The 19,474-nt window shown below is 41.4% G+C and overlaps 1 protein-coding gene across 6 annotated transcripts in view; it reads right to left on the reverse strand.

The window, feature by feature from the left end:
- ZMIZ1 (zinc finger MIZ-type containing 1) overlaps positions 1-19,474 on the reverse strand; it is a 340,259-nt gene that overhangs the window by 221,153 nt on the left and 99,632 nt on the right. For all 6 annotated transcript variants that reach the window (XM_015632815.3, XM_033515828.1, XM_033515825.1 and 3 more), the window contains exon 2: positions 865-947. The gene's annotated coding sequence lies outside the window, so the exon portion shown is untranslated. The remainder of the gene's footprint in view (positions 1-864; positions 948-19,474) is intronic.

A 19,474-nucleotide genomic window follows, 5' to 3' on the forward strand; every position in this document is an offset into this window, starting at 1 on the left:
GATGATCAGTAACATTTTTTCTTTTTCAGTTCTGCTCCATCATCACCAGTGGTGATTGGTCACAGGGTACTGACTCACCCCCTGATTTCAGGTGCATTCAAAACAACTACAGATTCATGGAAGTGTCTCTAGTGCTATTTCCCAATATATGGAAATGCCACTGGGGTATGACAAGGAGCAAAAATGGAGATGACCCACACAGCAGTGTAAGGAGAGGCAGCTGGTCCACAAGAAAATAATGATGTAGGCCAAATTCTTGAAATGCACTGACCTGCACTGAAAATAAGGCAGAGAGGAGCTTACTATGTATTATAAAATACTTAAAAATATCTAAAATATCCCAAAAGCAAAGGACAAGCAGCAACAGAACAAGTCTGCAAAGATTATTTTTCTTAAGTGAAGGGGGAAACAGAAACCCTGGAGTGCCCACTCTGTGCTTTTTTAAAAATTCTGTACAACAGCTAGACATAAGATATTGAACACATTATTGAAACTACTGCTCACTTCTACTCAGGGATTTCTGCTTAGTTTATTATAAATGCACATTTATTGGCAGCAAGTAGAACATATTATTGCTGTGTTTTATAGCTCGAATGGCTCACGCAAAGAGTAATTTGTTTGTATTCTATATCAGAATCAATATTGTACCAGGGATAGCCTGAGGAATGTTTATGCTGAGGGCTTTGCTTGCAGTGTTTTGTTGTTGCAATCAATTGACCAAACAGGGCTGCTTCTTAAAACAACAAATAAACTATGATAGTGACCAGATCAGCCATTCAAGCATCAAACATGACACAGTGTCTGGAAAAAGAATGAAAGCTCACAAGTGTTTTTACTGCTTGATGATACACACAGCTTTCCTACCTGAATATTTTCCACTGGCCTTTCTTCCTCTCAGTAGCTGGGGGCTGTTTCCTCAATGCCCTCACATAACAAGATCCATTTTCCTGCAATAAAAATACAGACACATCATGCTTCCATTCTCCTGCAGAACACAGCAGCATTCGAATCAGCTCAGTGAAAGGACTGAAATGAATTAAGAGCATTTAGGAGTCCAACAACCAAGACAGGAGGACCAGATCTGAAGCTGGGTTGGGGTTCCAGCCCAGCTCCTGCCATCCCCAAGCTTTTGAGCCTCACTCAGCAGTTTAAGTTCTACAGGTTTTCATGCCTGTAACAATGAAATGAGGAAAAGATAATGAGAATTCTGTTGAGGTTTATATCAAAATTTCCTGAGCCAAATGGCAATTTTTTTTCAGTTAAAGGTCATGCTGAAGTCTCTTTTATTCTCTTTATAAAGGGTACTCACTGACTGTTGGGAGGTAAGTGCCATTAAAAAAGATAAACCAACCCCCAAACACTGCTTAAGAAAATACACCAAAATACCTCAGAGCCACCATCCTCTCTGCAGCAAAACAAAACAAGTTTATGGATTACACTGGCACAGCACTGCAACTTCTAGGAAATGTTTTTTTTAATTATAAAGAAAGATTGCAAAGGGAGACGGGGGAATGTTTATGGGTAGTCTGTATTTTGTTACATGCTGTTTCAGCAGGCAGACAAGGTGTCCTTACAGCATTATACTACGAGGCTCCAAAACTCAGCAAACACCGAGAAAAGTAACACAGTGACTACATTTTGCCTCTCTTTTGACTGACTTCCAAATAACTTCCATATAAAACAAATTTCCATTAAACATGAAAAAGCACATACTACCGAAAAAAGAAAAAAACAACGACGACAAAGAATAGCACAGCAAAGCCCATACAATTTGCAACCAATCCAGGTTCCTCCCCAACGACCAGCTGTGGGAGCAGACACCTTCATCACAATTCAAAGGATACAAAAGTCACAGGTGACTTAAAAAAAATGCAGAAGAAAAGCCTCAAGTTATTACAAGTACCTTGCTAGCTGCATTCAATGTTTGTTCTGCAGCCATATTTATCCTTTTCACTAGTAATTCACAAAGAATAAAAACATGACTGAACACCTTAGAAACAGTCATCCCACCCCAACACACCCAGTGTCACCAAGGGACTGTCTGCTTCATACAGGGATGCTGCTGGTTTTCTTGTCTCACAAAAGGCAATTTTAGAGAAGTTACAATATTGACAAGCACCCTGGGCGCTTGACTGGCTTTAGGGCCTCACTGAACTGTTAATGTTTTTGCCTAGAATGGATTTATTCTCATCCAGAAGTTTTCCCCAGTGCTTTTCTCCTGCTTACAAAAGGCAGAAAAAACATGTTAATTGATTCAAATTTAGTATGTGTTAACAAATTACTTTCTTAGCTAATGCAGACTGGTCTTTAATTAAGTTGTAATTAGTTATTTTAGTTTGCTTCTCTAAAGGAAAAACTTCTTTTCCTGCCCCAAGATCTGGGTACCATTCCAGGTGTAACTGGATTGGACTTTTGTCAGATCAGGCTGTAGCACTTACCCGGACAATTTTTGTCTCTCACTCCTCTCTCCTGGACTCTTACATCTAACACTGCATTTGTGCAGCTGCATGGTTAGCTGGAATGGGGGAACTAATTTCCTTCAGTATGTTGTCTCATAAACAGCTGTGCCAACACAGCACAGGGAGCAGGCCCAAGACAGGAGTGATCAACCATCAGGGCAGAGGATAGGAACAGAGGCTGCCTAAACCAGCTTGAACAGCACTGCTGCAGTGCACAAACCCCCTCCTCTGTGCTTTATTCTGCCCATCTGTAAAACTGGCACCACAGTTCCTACTTTGTTTTATAAAGCACCTCTTAAAATCAAAGGGCTATCCATTAACATTTCTGTGAATTCACATTACTGACCACCCACCCCTTTGACAAACCTGGTCCAGGCTGATTTTAGGACACTGGCACCGTCCCCAGCGGCATCTGCTCCCTGGTTTCCCCGCACAAGCTGCTCAGGGGGTGGACAATGTCCCCTCCAGCACCCCAGCCTGCTCCGTGCCCCCACGCCAGCCCCAGTTCTGCCAGCACGCTTCACAGGGTCCTGCTGGGAACCGCAATCAGCTTCTAAAAATAAAATCAGCTTTTTCAAGCCCGGTCCCTTCTCACATCCTGTTTCTAGAAAGATCCCCTAAACAGTCTCACTGGCAAAGTTCAGGGGTAGCGGGCTACACTTGAAAATGCCAATAGGTGGTAGAGAAGAAGTGTCAGCCGGAAAGCCCTTACACCTGGCTGGCCTCAGCCAGCCTTTCCAGGTGAGTTCTAAACCTTGCTGTGGCACAGTAACTCGCTGCTGCACCATTCCCAGCCTTCTCCACGGGCACAGCCGGCTCCCGGCCCGAGCGGACCCTGGGAAGCAGCGAGTCCTTTCCGCCACCGCCCGCCGCCGCTGCCCGCCCAGGGAGCTGCGGGCCGGGAGCGGGGCAAGACGGGGACCGGCAGCTCCAGCCGGGAGCTCTTCCCGCGCTCCACATCCAGCAGGGGGAGCGCAAAAACGCACGGGGCTTGCTGCCCACAAATGCTGCTTTGGCTAGGCAATGCCGGACCTCACTCTGCGCCAGGCTACCCCACAGTAATGTGTGTGCGCTGCATTACAGGTGCACCACAGGCAGGACCCGCGCTTGGATCACGCCGCAAAAATCAGCTCCGGGAGAGGGAGCCGAGCGGGACAGGCCGGGAAGGCGGCAGGAGCCGGGGGGAGGAAGGAGAGGCTACACAGCAGAGCTGCCAACGCCAGCGATTTTATCGTGTCCCCTGCAGCACTAGGAATTTTTCCTAAAGACAGCTCTCCAAAAGTCTCATCATCACATAAAAATTTCAGCTTTCAGCTCTTTGCTTTTTTTTTTTTTTTTTTTTAAGCAATATATTTATCTCTAGGTTTCCAAAGTTCAAAACCAAAGCTGTAAAAATAAACTCCAAAGATTTTTAAAAAATGGCAAAACCAATACAAGAATCCCCCAAATTTGTTGTCTGTACATCATGGGCAAAAGGATCCCCACTCAGGATATTTAATATAATTTTACTTTATTTATTGACATTTAACACACTATTAATTATTGTTTCAGAAATTGAGGAGGGAAAAAAAAGGAGACTAAGCAGTTCAGCAACCACTGAGGAGAACTCTGTTCCTGCAGCTTCCCGAGGGTCAACTTCACTCAAACACCTTTCTTAGCCTAACTCCCCTGGTTTGTGCCATGCCTTCCCCTCAGCCCATCCATGCCTTTGGTGAGGCCACAGGCACACAGACAGCCACGGCTGTGTCCTCAAAGCCTTCTCTGTCTGCTCCTCTTTGCTACTCCTTGCTCCTCCACTCCATTTCCCTGTCCAGGCTGGACTCCTCCTGCCCAGGTCCCAGTCTCCCCCAGGGATGCCCTTGCTTTGGCCTCAGGTGGCCACAGCCCTCAAGGGTGACCCTCCCTGCCTCAATGCCCCCACCCCTGCAGGCCCTGCTCATAAACCCACCAATTTTGGCCCAATATACTACATAGTTTCAACATTTTTTCTTTTAACATGGTGCTCTGTTTCTTAGTGATTTTGCCAAAATTAATGGAATATATATATATATATATACACAATAAGGGAAACACCCAGAGCAAACTGTGCATTACATATCTTAAAATTAAGGTATATAAAAAATACTGTAAGGGGAACTGGAAGAAATCCAGTAGGGAAGTAGCAAGGAGTTCATCTTTAAACCTCCTAATCTCAGCTGTATCACTGCAATCGACTTAGGTCAAGCACAAAGAGCTTTCTCTGCTTTCTCATCATATCCTGGTCCCACCTGGTGCCTGCCAGATTTTAAGATACAAGTTTATGATAGATCTCTCTGGACTATCACAGATAGTCCTGGAATTCTGCTTCTTGTCCTCAGCCTTACCCTCTGTGGAAAGCAAGAGAGACCCCCGGGTATCTGTCTATACCTCAGCACTCAGCCCATGCTGGACTTACATAACTGTAAATAAATCAACCTCTAAAAGTAACCCAGAGTAAACCCTTCAGTTTCCATACACAAAATATCACTTGGACTCCACATACCCAAACAAAATGAAGAGATAGCAAATAGAAAACACCCAAACAGCAATACTTGAAAAACAAAAATACTGCTAGGATAGACAATTAAGGAATGTTGTACAATCTTCCTATGGAAATGCACAAGGCAGGTGCATTTTAGGGTATTTTCCTACTTTCACAAATTATTTTGAAGTTCCAGCATTATTCTCCTTGAACTGTAGAACATGTTCAAACTCAAAATTCCTGTAAAACCACAGCATGTCAGCAATCCCAACTTCTCATTTATCCACAGCTGTAACTGGGTCACAAGTGAAGAACACGAAGTGCTGCTCTTCCTAAATAAGCTTACTGGTCAGCAAGCATACTTCTGCTATGTGAAAACATTAACAAACTTCTACAGGGAGTTTAACTGTTATGTGCAGCCCTTATTAGGTATCATAGCCCTCTATCAGAACTTTCTAGAAACTTGGGCTTTTCTGTAATTCTAAAGCAACTCAACAGTGAGTGTATGTCTGACGAGCATCAGATGCCATCTACACTGACAAAGAGTTTATTAAACTAGCCTGCTAGTTTAGTAAGAGAAAAGCAAAAAATGTTGTTAAACTAAGCAATGCAAAATAGGTGAGGGTTTTGGAGAGGAAAGAAGAGAGACAGACTAATGTCCATGCAAGGTTGGTGTGTTCCTTCCTGGGCAGAGACAGAAAAAGGGAGTAAAGTAAAGCTGGGAATATCTGTGCAGAGGGAAGCAGGACTGCAGCTTCTGACAACTTTCAATTTTGCCTGCACTTAGACTTGGTCCTCAGTAATCCTTATTAAAACAAGAACCAAAAAACACGACAGAAACACATCATACCAAAATGCAGCAGCCACATGGCTGTAAAACACAGACATTTATCTGATGGAACAGACAGGATACACACGTCTTCCAAACACAAGTAGCAGAAAGCCACAGAAAGTGGCCAGGCTGCACTGGAACCTGCTGGGTGCCTCACCTGGCAGCACATAACACATTCTCCTCTCTGCCCCGGCGAGCCTGGAGTCAGCCTCCTGCCTTCATCCCAGCAGGGCTCCTCCTGCCCTGCAGAACCCCAAGAGAAGCCAGCAATCCTCCTTTTCCTCCTGACACCATTTGTTCCCAAAATAGAAGAAGCAGGTTCTCATAAGGGGCTGCTGCACTCAACAGCGCAGCCACTCAGACACTCGGTCAAACCGGTGCCTCCTGTATCACACCATTACTACAACCAGTCCTCCTGGGAGATTTCTCAAGCTCACCCTGTCAGGCAGAATGCTACAAGGGTACAGCAAAGTAAGAAAGAATCACAGTAATCAGTATGTAAATTTTGCTTTAGTTTTTTTCCCATCTTCTTTCTCACCAGTGTGTAGAAACAGTTTTGTTTATTTAATCATCATTTTCTCCATTAGTTTTCCCAATTTAAAAAAATCAAACAACTACCTTTAGTTTCTTCTCTGCATAAAAAGAAATTAAAGCCTTATCAAACTTGTGTTTCAAGTTATTTCAAAAAAATGAAACATATTTTCTCAGCTACAGAAAGCCATGCATTTTCAATTTCCTTATTTTGAGATGGAAAGGAAAGGTCCAGGTTGTTGTCATACCCTACTCATTTAAGGATTAATAGGAGCTGCTTGCAGTATCATGATCTCCAGTTTAGAACAACAAAATCCTTTTATTCTCCCAAGTTGTCCCACAAAAATCTAATTACAGAAAGAACCGCTTTTCCAATCCTGCTCTCTTTTTCAGGCTGCATCTAAGATGGGTCCAGTGCACCTGAAAACACGGGCATGAGGAGGCCAAGATTGCTGTAGTCTTGTCACAGCCCTGGAAACCCTCAAGCCCCTGGGGCAGCGCTGCGCCCCACTCCATCCCAGCCTCACACCCCAGATCTGAGGGGCTGTACGTGAGTCAGTAGAATAGATCAGGGGTTTAAGCAGGAACAAGGAAATAGGACAAGGAGGACAGGCATTTCAGCATATCTTCATGAAACTATAATCTGGTGGAGGTGGCTTTGGCCCAAGCTGAAATAAGAGAGATTTGGTGCAGCTGCCCCGTGCAAGGCAGTCCAGGCTGCTCCCTCTCCAGCGCCTGCTCCAGCCCAACCGCAGCCAGCCAGCCACAGTCAGAGCCAGCCTGGGGCTGATGGACCCAAACCCATGGAGCTCTGCAATTATCATTTCACAAGTGACCATGGCAGTCACGGCTCCTCCCCAGGCCGCAGCAGGCAGCAGCACATTAGACTGCATCTGCTGGGAGCAGAGGACCGAGTTGCCAACTCACAGGCGTAGGATAACAAGCACTATTAATCTTTGCTTAAACGGAACCATTGTTCTGGAGATTGGACATCTCTTGTAAAATCCCATTATTAGAGACCATTTGCCATCTATTTCCGTAGAAACTTTTTTAGTGTGTTTTGTTCTATTTTAGAAAAAAAATTCCCCTTCCCTTTTCCTTAAGTCCTATTGTACTTACAGAGCCTTAAACAATAATCCACTCAAGCACAACCATGGAAGTGGCTTGAGGGAACAAAAGCTGCTTCTGGCATAGCCAGTGCATCTGACTCTCCCTGCATACAGCTGCCTGTGTAGCCTCTGCAGATTTGCAGAGCACCAGCAGCTACTGATTTCCTTCTGCTCCTCCTGTGTGTTGGATACAAAATAAACAGTAAACATGAGGAGTCTGCTCAAATTACACTTGCAGCATCAGCTAAGGGCGCAGGTGAGTCACAAGCAAGTTCTGCAGCCTATCTCACTGAAGGAATAGGGAGAAGACTGACCTTAAAAGAAAGCAGTAGGCATGAGTAAGACAAATTTAAAAAATAATCTAACTCCAGGGAGACAAGGCAGGGGAAGCAAAGTGTCTCAGGCTCTGCTAAAGAAGATTATTGCCACATCTAGCAGTTAGCACCCACCCAAGTAGAGTGCCATCAACTTAATTCTCAAATGAGACTAGCAGAACAGCGAGACAGGATTAGACATGCTTGTTTTTAACAATTTTTTGCTCTCTCTAGTGGTATACTATCAGCACAGCATTGGCATCAAAATTACTACCCTTCAAAATGTGCAGAGCACATTTTTTAATTTTAGATGTAGCAGTTATGTCATCTGGGGTTATTTATTTTTTAATATAAAGTGGTGTAACATATTTAATCTGTTTTGAGAAAAGAAAAAATTGATTTAGTGAGTGGTTCAAGGATCTCCCTGGAGACATTCAACCACACTCAGAAATCTGGATATAAGTTGAGATTTCGCTAAACTAATTTTAATTGTAGGTCATAAGAAATGTCAAGATATAAACCACCAAGGAATACTAAAAATTAAGCTATCATTTCTGAGAGTAACAAATGTCTTATATTTGGCAGTAGAATAATTATTAAACTTTCACAGCATTACTGCTTAAGGACAGTAGCTTTTTACTTTTACAGAGTAAAGGGCTTAGAACTACATGCAACATTTTTCTGGGGGGCAGAACCCAAAACCTGCATAAAGCAAAAAATACTGGAGTGAAGGAAACGTACACCACCACAAATAAAAATGTAGAGTTTTATCTTTTCCACTTTGTTGCACTACACCAAACATCCTCTGTTAATAAACAAGTTTTGGTTTGTTTTGGTCTGAAAATGTTCCTCCCTATGCATTCTGGAACAGAGTTGTGTGTATAGCAACATCTAGGAGCAAAAATGGAGCGCCAAAGTGAGGAAAGCTGGTTTTTAAGAAAACTTTAAAAACAAACAAACAGAAACCCACAAAACCTTAGACCACTTCTAGACCTTTGTGCCCAGGTTTTACAAGGCACAACTCTTCATGTTTTCTTAGCTAAAAAGTGATTCTTAAACTGGTGTTTTCCTGTAGAAGGGACACCCCAACTTCTGCATTTTTGAGCTGGTTCCCCCATTTACTAAAACCCTTTTATAGAACTTAGCTGAAATCCCCAAAATTTTCCTTGGCCCATTTACCTCAAACAACAGTGATAAGAGGGCTCTGACCTTAGCAGATCAAAGTGAAAACCCCTCTACTTTAACCTTCTTAAAACAAAGGAAGTTAAAAATTGTGTTTTCAACACCAAAGAACAATATATGAGAGCTCTTACCAAAGCATCTAAAGAAAACATGTAAAAAACATTTCATTCTCCCACATTCTCCAATCTGAAAGCTAAAATTTTGGTCAGCAATGTAAAATCAGGAGCAGGTTTTTTTTTTTTACCATTTCTGCCTAATATCCTCTTAAACTCAATCAACATACAAATCTCTTTTCCTGCCCTTACCTTGCACTCACGGCAGTGGAGATGAGAAGGCTATTTCCCTGCTTTTAGTTAAATCAGAATGGAACTCACCAGTGAACAGCAATTTGAACAGAAAGCAGTTCAAGTGATGTGAACACCCATATTAAGGGAAACAAGCTCATGTATGTGGAAGGAAAATCAAAAGTAATTTAACATTCTATATTGCTGCCAGTCAACTCAATTACGAACAGCTATTTTGTTGGGTTTAGCCACTGTCCCTAGCAGGTGTGCCAAGACTTATGGGTGAAATTCCATTTCTCTAAATGCAAAGGTAGGCATTTCACAGAAGTTTAAATCTATCCTCTGCCAAGTCCATTTTCTTGAATGCCGTCACATCAGCTCTCTGAATACCCTAACCACCCTCTTCTGTGATACTAAACACCTTGTATATCCATCCCTGTGTCTGCACAGGGTGCAGCAGGGGGGCTATTGCCTGCTTTGCCTGCCTGAGTGGTGCTGTCATGGCAGGGAAGTGAAGGGCAGGAAAGCTGCAATACTATGACCCAAATAAGATGCAGGCAAACACAATTTTAGACATCTAAGCCTTTAATGCAAATTAATGTCATAGCAATAAAAGCTCCAAAAGGAATAATTGCACAGATGTCTCAGAGGAAGAGTCGTATCTTGGGATTTAATAGCTAGAAGCAGTTTCGCCCCATCTTCTCTTCAGGTCATTTGGTTTCAACAGAGAGTGCTCCTTGCTGTCTATCACACAAGCTATTACACAAGTACTCTCAAACTGGTAGCCCTGGATCCTGATTTTCTGATTCCCTGGAGGGCTGCAGGGGCCTTCCCATCTTCCCAGATGCCAAGCCCTGCTGGGCTGCCCATGCTAAAACTCGTGGTCATCCGAAACATCAGAGAGGCAGTGTTACACAATTCATGCTCTGCATGGACATCTGAGCTGGAAAGACAGTCATTTCCAAGCAAGATGCAGTTTGCCTCAAGATCTTCCAAATTTTACTGCAGGCTGTTCTTAAAATCTTCCACTGATAGCATTTGTAAAACTAGAAATTAATTTTCTGTGACACTGAAAGAGGGAGGGAGAGACCCTAAATAAAACCCCAGTCCTGCCTCACTGACTTCACTCCTTATATCTGCACAAATACCCACTCGTTTCTCTGCTGTCCTTGAAAGCCCTTTCTCTGCAACACACCAAAAGCTTTTAACCCATATTGAAGCCACTGTTATCCAACCCTAGCTCCAAACAGGCGCTGCTGTGCCAAAAAGCCACTACTCTGTAAGAGGGGAGCCCTGGAAAATCTTGCCCGGACACTCGGAGATTGGCTGCCACGGCCAGTGTGCTGTGTCCCTCCAGCAGAGATGAGGGTGATGTCTCACTGCAGCCCTGCTGGAGAGGGGCTTGTACCTCACCTCTGCTTTACATGGCCATGGGGTGGTTTGGTCAAGGAAAGCGCATTTTTTACAAGAAAGGGGGCTGAGTTTCAACAACTGAAGCGGAGGCAAACAGTGCCTTCTGGCAGCTCCTCTCCGGGGGTGGGATGGACATCCGAGCAAGGGTGAATTAGAGGGAGAACAGCTGTTTGTTCAGTGAATGAGTCACAGGACTCAGCTATTAATTCTTCCTCTCAAGAGAATATGCCCCAATGCCAGCCCACCCACCATCCTATAAAACAAACAAATATATAATGGAGGTCAGGGAGGGGGAGCTCAGTAAGAGGAAAGGAAAGAAAAAAAAGAGGAAAAAATAGCCAAGCATTTAATATTTACATAAGAATGAAATGTTTCATTAATTACATACAGAATCAATTTTCAGCTATTTTCCTTAAATTTCTCAGTCAAACCCACAGATTTGAAGCACTTTGAACTGTGCTGTGCCTGTAATTGTGGATGAATATTTTAGATCAGTCTTGAATCACTGCAGAGCACACACCAAACGAACTAATAAGCAACTCATGTGTGGACTACTAATGTATTTTCTTTCTTTGCTAGACAGATGGAATACAGTCTAAAATCAGTTGAATTGGCTACTGGTAATCTTCAGAAGGGCTTAGAAAAATCTTTAGTTCTACTGTTTTATTAAAAACAGCCTGCATGCATTAGAAAGGAGCTGCCAATACCAGAAAAACCCAAACAAGTTTTAAAGATATGAAGGAAGAGTCAGGCATTTCATGTGACTGTAGCCAGCTTCAGAGAGTGACAATGAACAGTGCACTGTCAAAGGTTTTTAAAGGACTACTGCAAAGCTGGACACCCCTGCCATCTATTTGATATTTATCCCAATACAACCATTTATGGGCAGTCATTTTAAATCACATATAGCAGCATATCAGTTCTATAATCTGACAGATGTGTTCTAGTTTACAGAAGCATCTGTTGAGTCATCAGGACATCAGAATAGTTAATTGCACTTTGGGGATGCTTTCAGAGATTAAAAGTTGCCTTACTTCAAGCAAATTTTAAGTGTCCTTATAGATTAAACTCCTTTTTCATATACAAAATTAACATATGTACTCACACTCCAGAGAAACTAATGTATGAAATGTAAAGAATAACTTCCCTCAGGGATCATCTGTTTTCTTCCGCCTCCTGTGCATTGCCTCACACTGTGCTCAGCAATATGGAACAGAAAACAAAAATACAACTTGAATCATGTATGATTCTGAAATACAAACTAAACTGTCTGGGCAAGGACTACAGAGGAAGCTGCTTTAGGTCAAGAATTTTTACAAAACGTCTCACAGCTAAAACTTGTGAGAGGTTGTCTGTTTCTTTTTTTGGCAAAACACTTATAATTATATTTCAGAAGTTTTTATTACTGTTTATTCTAAAAGGAACATTGTACAGGCTGTACCTTTCACCACCACAGGAGTATGTGACAAGCCAGGAGAACCACCCACAACATGGACTGATAGACATAGAGCCATCCTCAGCTGAAGTTGTACCAATTGCTTCCTATGCACAGCTAAGGACTGGAAGCAAGCAAACGCTATGCACACACGTAATTAAATATCTGAATTAAAAAGAGTAATATTCATGGAAGACTCCTATGAGTTTTCAACATGTGTGAGCAGATGTCTTCCCATGCCTCCAACCTGACTTCTCTTGCAATCTTCTGGCCTCCATAGTAGTAAGAGGATTAAGAAATGTATTTCTTAGAAAGAAAGATCTATTGTATAATCTTTTATTTAAAACAATTTAGCAGTGGATTTTTTGTTTTGTTGGTGTTTTACCAAAAAAACCCAAGAAAACCAAATGGATCGGTCAAAAAAGGTATATTTGGCTGTTTCTCAGAGGTGATTGAATCCATCTGGTCTGTAGCTCCTGAACCACAGGGATCCTATGATTAATTCAATGAACTATTTGGTTTCACTCAAGAAGTGATCATAAAGCTGAAGTGCAAGTGCATAACCAAGAGCACAGTACAAGAACACAGACACCAACACTGCTTCTGGGCTTTGCTTCCTATAAATCCTGATGTGACAGCACAAATCAACCTAAGTGGACTGTTATTCTTTAGCACGGAGCAAATCAGACTTGAAGTGAGTGTGTAAAAGTTGAGACAAGCACTGCAATCATGACCACACTTTAAAAAGCTGCCATACTTCTGAAGTTACAGCACAGACCCTTGCTGCTAAACCAAACTGAGATTGCTGTCTCAGTTGCATTAAATTATTAGCTAATTAGCCCTGACTAAGGACAACAGTATGTTGATGCTGGCAAGCTGTGAAAAGAACACTTCAGCAAAGAAGATCAATAGCATTTTTTGTCTGGCTTACAATAAGAAAACTGCTGGCCCAGGTTATGAGTTTAAGCCATTTTTCATTTGGCAGACAAGACAGTACTAGTGACAGATCAATACAGTAACTTTATGATAGGCTGCTGCTCCTGCAGATGGCAGGACCATAAACAGGCATCATTTTTAAAGCCTGAAGCAATCCATTACTTGGACAGAAACCACCTGACCTTTTAGAATATTTACACTTTTCTACCGAAAAAGAAAAATCAGAGAACAAAACAAAAGGAAAATCAGCACAATTAGCTGTCCTGCAAGACAGAAGAGAATATTGCTTGTTTGAAAGTCAGTACTTAAAGTAACAAGCTTTTGCGCTACTTGGGAGATCACATTAAAGCCACAAGGTTGGCACCAGGGAACTACTCACCCCTTCAAAGAGAAAATGTTATTGGGGATCACATCTTATATGATGCAATTTTCTTATCTCCTGGGAATGTAGGGTAACAAAAGACCCTATTTATTAATCTCTAAGGAAAAAAACCCCAAACCAATCAACCACTTTAATGAGTCATTAAAACATTAAGCCAGTCCCTTTTAACACCTACTAGGCATTTGAGAGAATCTAGTTATAAATGGACAGTTATTTTTCCTACATTGCAGTATATACACTGTAGCATTTGCACATACGGTTTCTTTTTCTGCGCCAGTATTTGGATTCTTGGGATTGCTTATGGTGTTCCACTATTTTAACAAAGGCTAAAACAAGAGAAAGGTTATAAAATTCTGGAGCTCTTTATGGCAAGACTTCTAGCTGAAGAGAATGTAAAGGACAGCACCTTAATAAATTATTCAGGCCACATCTTCATATAAGGACCCAGGTGGAGCATCTGGCCCTATACTTATAGTCTTCTCTTTACTATAAACATGAAATAACCACAGAATATGGTGAATCAATCATACAGCCAGCTTGCCTCTGCTCCTCTGTCTGAGGCTGGTTTGTGTCAATTACTACAGAAATATCTGCTTAAGCAGGAAACTAATTTTACAAAAGCACATTGGGTTCATGGGCTCTCATCAATACTTTTTGGTTGCTGCAAGTAAGTAATTAACATTAATGTCAACATAAAGGATAGAAGGAGGAGGAAAGTATTAACAAGCATAATATAAAAACTGAGCTGGCTGCTTCTTCCCCATACAGTACTGCCATGCAACCGGCTCCTAGTCCATGCCTGAAAAATGAGTTATTATTAATTTGGTTGCTAATTTTACTTTGCATGATGTAAGCAAACAGCACTACATTTTCCCCTTAACGAACGGCAATTATACACAACATTAGTTTAAAATACAACAGAATAGCACACAAACCAGAAGTCTTTTGACTGGGCTCCACTCATGCTAAGAATAACTTGGCGCACACGTACATGATGCTAAATCTGCCAGTGATTTGCTTTGCTCCAAAACTCCCCCCTCTGCATCTTCTACAAGATCCTAAATACACAAAGCTGCGTTAAAGCAGGAAAGCTATGTATTGAACCTATTTTTAAAACAAATTTAATTTCTTTGAACTCAAATGCAAGGGACGGTTTCAGCAGTTTCACGTTGATAATCTCATGCATTTTCAGCAGGCACAAGGGCTCTTTATTCCCAGCCGCGCACAGACGCTGCCCGCCACATCTGCCAGCCCACAGCACTTGGGCTCAGCCCAGGGACTCTGTCAGCGTTCTGCAAAATCACTGGTGCAAACACACAAAGCTGCAGCCCACAGCTCTGACTCGCAGGACACAAAATATCCTTAGAGATAACGTCCCCATGACCACACTAAAGAGACACTAAATAAATTCAATGGCTTGGGCTTTGTCATTTTGTTTTGTGCTTTTAAGGGGGGGGGGGGGGGGGGGGGGGGGGATAATTTTTTTTTTTTTTTAAAGGGTACTAGATTTTTGTTTGCAAACCCCCACTCCCCAACATTCATAAGTAAAACAAAAATTGCAGATCTCAGAAAAAATTACTGATGCTTCTTTTACAGTGCCTCAATGACACGTTGATTTTAAGATAATCCAATGCCTTTAATTCATGGCATAGTATGTGGATGCAGGTAGTGACCTCAGGCTGGCTGTTCCAGAACTCTGGTTCAGCCTCAGCACACCTGGGATGCACATCCCATTTCAGCTGACTGCCACCTCTGGGAAGGAGGGAGGGCAGCTGGGCTTGGCAGAGCTTAGCTCCATGGCCCCTTGCTAAAGGCAGTGTTAGGAGGGACTGTATAACCTGGCGTTGGGCTGCTCATGGAGAGAGTTCAAAGGGAGGCAAGGGCTGTGCTGGAAGGGAGGGGGAAAAGGACCTCACCATCAAGTGAGGGACAGGGCCATGCTCCTCCTGCACCCTAAGTGGTTGTTATTTGTTTTTTGGTCCAATGACTCGTCTGAGCATACGCCCGTATTTCCATTTATGCTTTCCATTTATGCTTTCTTTCTTTTTTCCCTACATCCTATTGCATTACTCTAATTCCTTTTCTGTAAGGTCCTCACAACAGCACTGCCCTTCTGTTATTTTCCCTCTGTCACTGTTAAGATGCAAACTAAACCCTTATACCTAGACCACTCAATGCAGACTCCTTTCTGTTCCTTCTTCCATCAAATTCCCTGGACATTTTGTACTGAGTTTTAGACAGCAAAGACATTTAGTCAGTAAGGAATATTGCGCCCTTATTCCTATTTCACTATTAAAATGACATGGTTCTTGTCTGAAGATAAGACCATGTAAACAGCTTTATAGACTTTAACAGTATCACCAATGAAACCTCAATGAGGACCTCCGCAATTTCTTGGGGAAGAAAGAATATATAAATGACAAATGAACACATACAAATGACTATGCAGTAACTCTGCTACTGTTCATGAGGTTAATTAAGTTGTAGGGAAAGAAAACCAGGCTTCCAACCTCATACCAAACTTCCTTGTCATTATAGTTCCAGACTCCAGATTAGCTACAAAAACCACAAATAACACCTCATTATCTATTTTTCTTTCCTAGAAAAATCTTGCTAGAAAAGTTGTGTCTTAACACTTGCTTCACAGCCATTCAAAAAAACCCCCAAAAACCCAAAAGCACCCCAAAATAACATCTTTGTGTTTTGGAGATTGCATTCATGTGAGAGATATTCAATATTTGCTACTGTAATAAAAGCATAAACTGTAAGTTGGACAGCAAAGCATTTGTGAAAGACATCACCCCTTTCTTATGTATAGTGCCACAATCATATTTACCTCCATGATGATGACCACAAGGCAAGCTCACAACACATATAATAACAAGACAAATAAGAAACTCAAACTAGTGCATTCACACTGCACATTGTCTGTACCACCATCCACCAGAGCCAACCCTTTCGAGCGTAAAAGTGAAGGTATTATAATTAGAGAGTTCATAATGCCCTTTAATCAAGTGTGGAGAGGGAGCACAGTGGGTTGTATACCAAAGACAAAACCACATGAAGCAGTACAATGCTGAGTGAAAGAAAGGGCACACATATTCTTCAGGGAAAATAACAAGTTACTACAAAGCCGTGTTTGTTTCCAAGTACTCAATCAAGAGTTTGCATACTAGGTAATTTTGCATCATGAAAATAAGTTATTTCATAAACTGAAAATCAAGTAAGACCACAAAAATGTATTTTGATTCTTACAGACAGAAAACCCCAGTTTCAAGTTCTTAATTTGTGAATTAATTCTTTGTAGTTTTACTGAAAGAATTAATTGTGCTTCAACAAGATTATAATTGTTTTTCTCCTATAGCTTATTATTCACAAAATGCTTTTTAATAACTAACCAGTTTCTGTGACACCTGTAGCAGTCTCCATGTAGTGAGGCTGAGACAACAGTACCCTGAGTTATCAACAGAAGAACAGCAAGGGCCAAGTGAAATCAGGAGTAAACAAAAGACTTTTCCATAATCAGCCCATTTTTCCAGGGGTCACATGGATTATCACAATCAAGATAATAATGCAAATGCCCTTCCCTGTGTCTCAGAACTGGACTGGGAATTACCCTGATTCTCTCCCATGAAACAAAATATGCTTAAAAATAAATAAATAAAAAAGATTAGTCAGAAATGTCCCCTTGCAAATGGGAAGGATCAGACACTGACTTGCACGTTTTAGATTTGGCTCCTGACAGGCCTGAAAGATCTTGCAGATCTGCTAGCCCAGGACTTGTGTTGCCAGAAGGCAGCAGTGAACACAGTACACAAGTAAGGGCCCTAATGACAATGGCTGCAGCTTCTGCTCATTCCCATTCTGATACACCAGAGATGTCTGGCACTGTTCTTTATAGAAAAAAAAAGCCTACTCCTGTCCTAAGCAACCCGTATTTTAATCATACCATAACGATTCTAGGAAAACATCAAAACCAGTTTCCATTTTATGTATGGAGAAACTTGCTTGAACACAGGAGCACCACCACTGAATGTTCCAAGAAACCCACATGGGAATGGGAGCACCAAGTGTTTAGGCGTTATCTTGATCTTGATTTGAGACTGTCACAGGCCAAATATATTTTTTCATTCCAATACATAAAGAACAATAAATATGCCTAATGTATGCATCCAATATATCAGGTAAATCTAAAACCACACAAGCAGCAGTTGAGAAATTCTAGCAGAAAAATGATGTGGCAGCACAGAGCTTCCAAAATGACTCATGGGCAAGCGAGAGTCTTCAGACTGAAGTGTTATTTACAGATTTATTACATATATAACAGCACATTCTCAAATGGCTGCAGATCGAGAAATGAAAAGGTCTGAGCTAAAAGAGAGTCCGATTTAACAGCCATTAAGGTCACAAAAAAGGTTCCCATTGGCTTTAGCCAGCATTGGGTCGTACCCTGGTCACACCACTACACAACTCCCTGTGCCTTTCAGCTTATTCGTATGACAGCTCCGCACTCAGCCGATCCCAAAATAGCAAGGTACGACCTTTCATCTGCCTGGATATTCTGCACAAACAGCACAACACCCCTACTGGCTGAGAAAGGACTTTGCAAACCGAGAGACTACTTCACCATACACTGTAGAGTCCCACATAGCCTTTGCCATCTCTAGAGAAGCACTGGGTCATGAACCATTTATCTTACCAAAGGTTTACAGACTACTTTCTTCTTCCCCTGCCCCATCATGCTCAAGTCCTTTTCCATAATTACACCTTTAAAGTAAAAAAGCCACAGAGATCACACGTTTTTATCACTTATTCCCAAATAGCTCATTAATTTAAGGACTTGCATTGATTTTATTGATATTTTTCATTTATAGATTTAAAATACTTAGGTGCTTAAGTTCTGTAGGAATGAATATTCCAAAACATCTATCGTCATGAAAGGGAAATGAGATATTTGTACATCTGCACTCTAAAAAGTATTATTGAAATATGGGAGAATGCTTGAAACAAAAGAAAAATACAATTTAAAGTACACCAAAATAAAAAGGCAGGACAAATAGTCTAACCCTCCCTTTAAAGACATACACCATAATTCACAGCTTTGAAATGGATGAAATAAAAGTCTACTCTTTATCACTGGAGATGCTTGTCACCTTAATTTCCAATATGCTATTTTTCCATAACTATGGGGCATATTTCCAGTTTAGTCTAAGGGATATTTAGGCACATGATGTTAAGCACAAAACTTGAGGAACATGAATCAAGTTGAAATGTTGCAGAATACTTTAGCCACAAGCTGTAGCACCCATCAAGCAGGACACATTTGAGATACAAATCATGCTGTTCTAATATCCTTAGGGATTTATCCTGCCAGCACCAACTGACAGTTTTGCTTATGAGAGACACTGGCAAAATGGAGCCTCAATAAGGACAAAATGTACCTGAGATCCCTTATTGAAGCAGGTAATTTTAATTAATGCTTAATTCTATTGCTTTTGACTGTGCCATGATACTAACCTGTTTAGATTCCCATCCCTTTCACTCTGCTTGCATGCGCAGTGTTGATTCCACAAACATCCCACAGGATATATAAAGAGTAAATACCCATATATATACACCCATACCAACAAATATCTGGCTGTACTGATTACATACCTCAAATGCCATTCATGTCTGTCTTTCGGAAAGTCTGCAGCACCTTGTTTGAAAGCCAAGCTTTTTAACAGTTGCAAACTGGGAAAATCAAAAATCAGCACCCAAATCCAAAACCGAAGGTTCCTGTTTTTCTATATGTTCAGTAGAAAAAAAATTGTTTTATTATTTTCTCTTGCTCTATTAATTGCTATCTAAAATATTAGTCCTTTATTTGCACCACAGTTTCTTGTTAATGCATCAAAGTGAAAACCGAATGCAGTTGTTAGACATGGATTAAAACTATTCGGCATCTACTTCAAATAAATGAGTGTTCCACACCTAAATGCATTGCATCACATCTCCTAATTTTTTTATTTCAGTCATTTTAATTTTCCCTTAGGCAAGACACTAGAATAATCACTTTATTGTTACAATTACTGACAATGACCCTCAGAAGGTGACA

This window comes from Parus major, chromosome 6 (genome assembly GCF_001522545.3).
Source record: "Parus major isolate Abel chromosome 6, Parus_major1.1, whole genome shotgun sequence".
Taxonomy (NCBI): Eukaryota; Metazoa; Chordata; class Aves; order Passeriformes; family Paridae; genus Parus; species Parus major.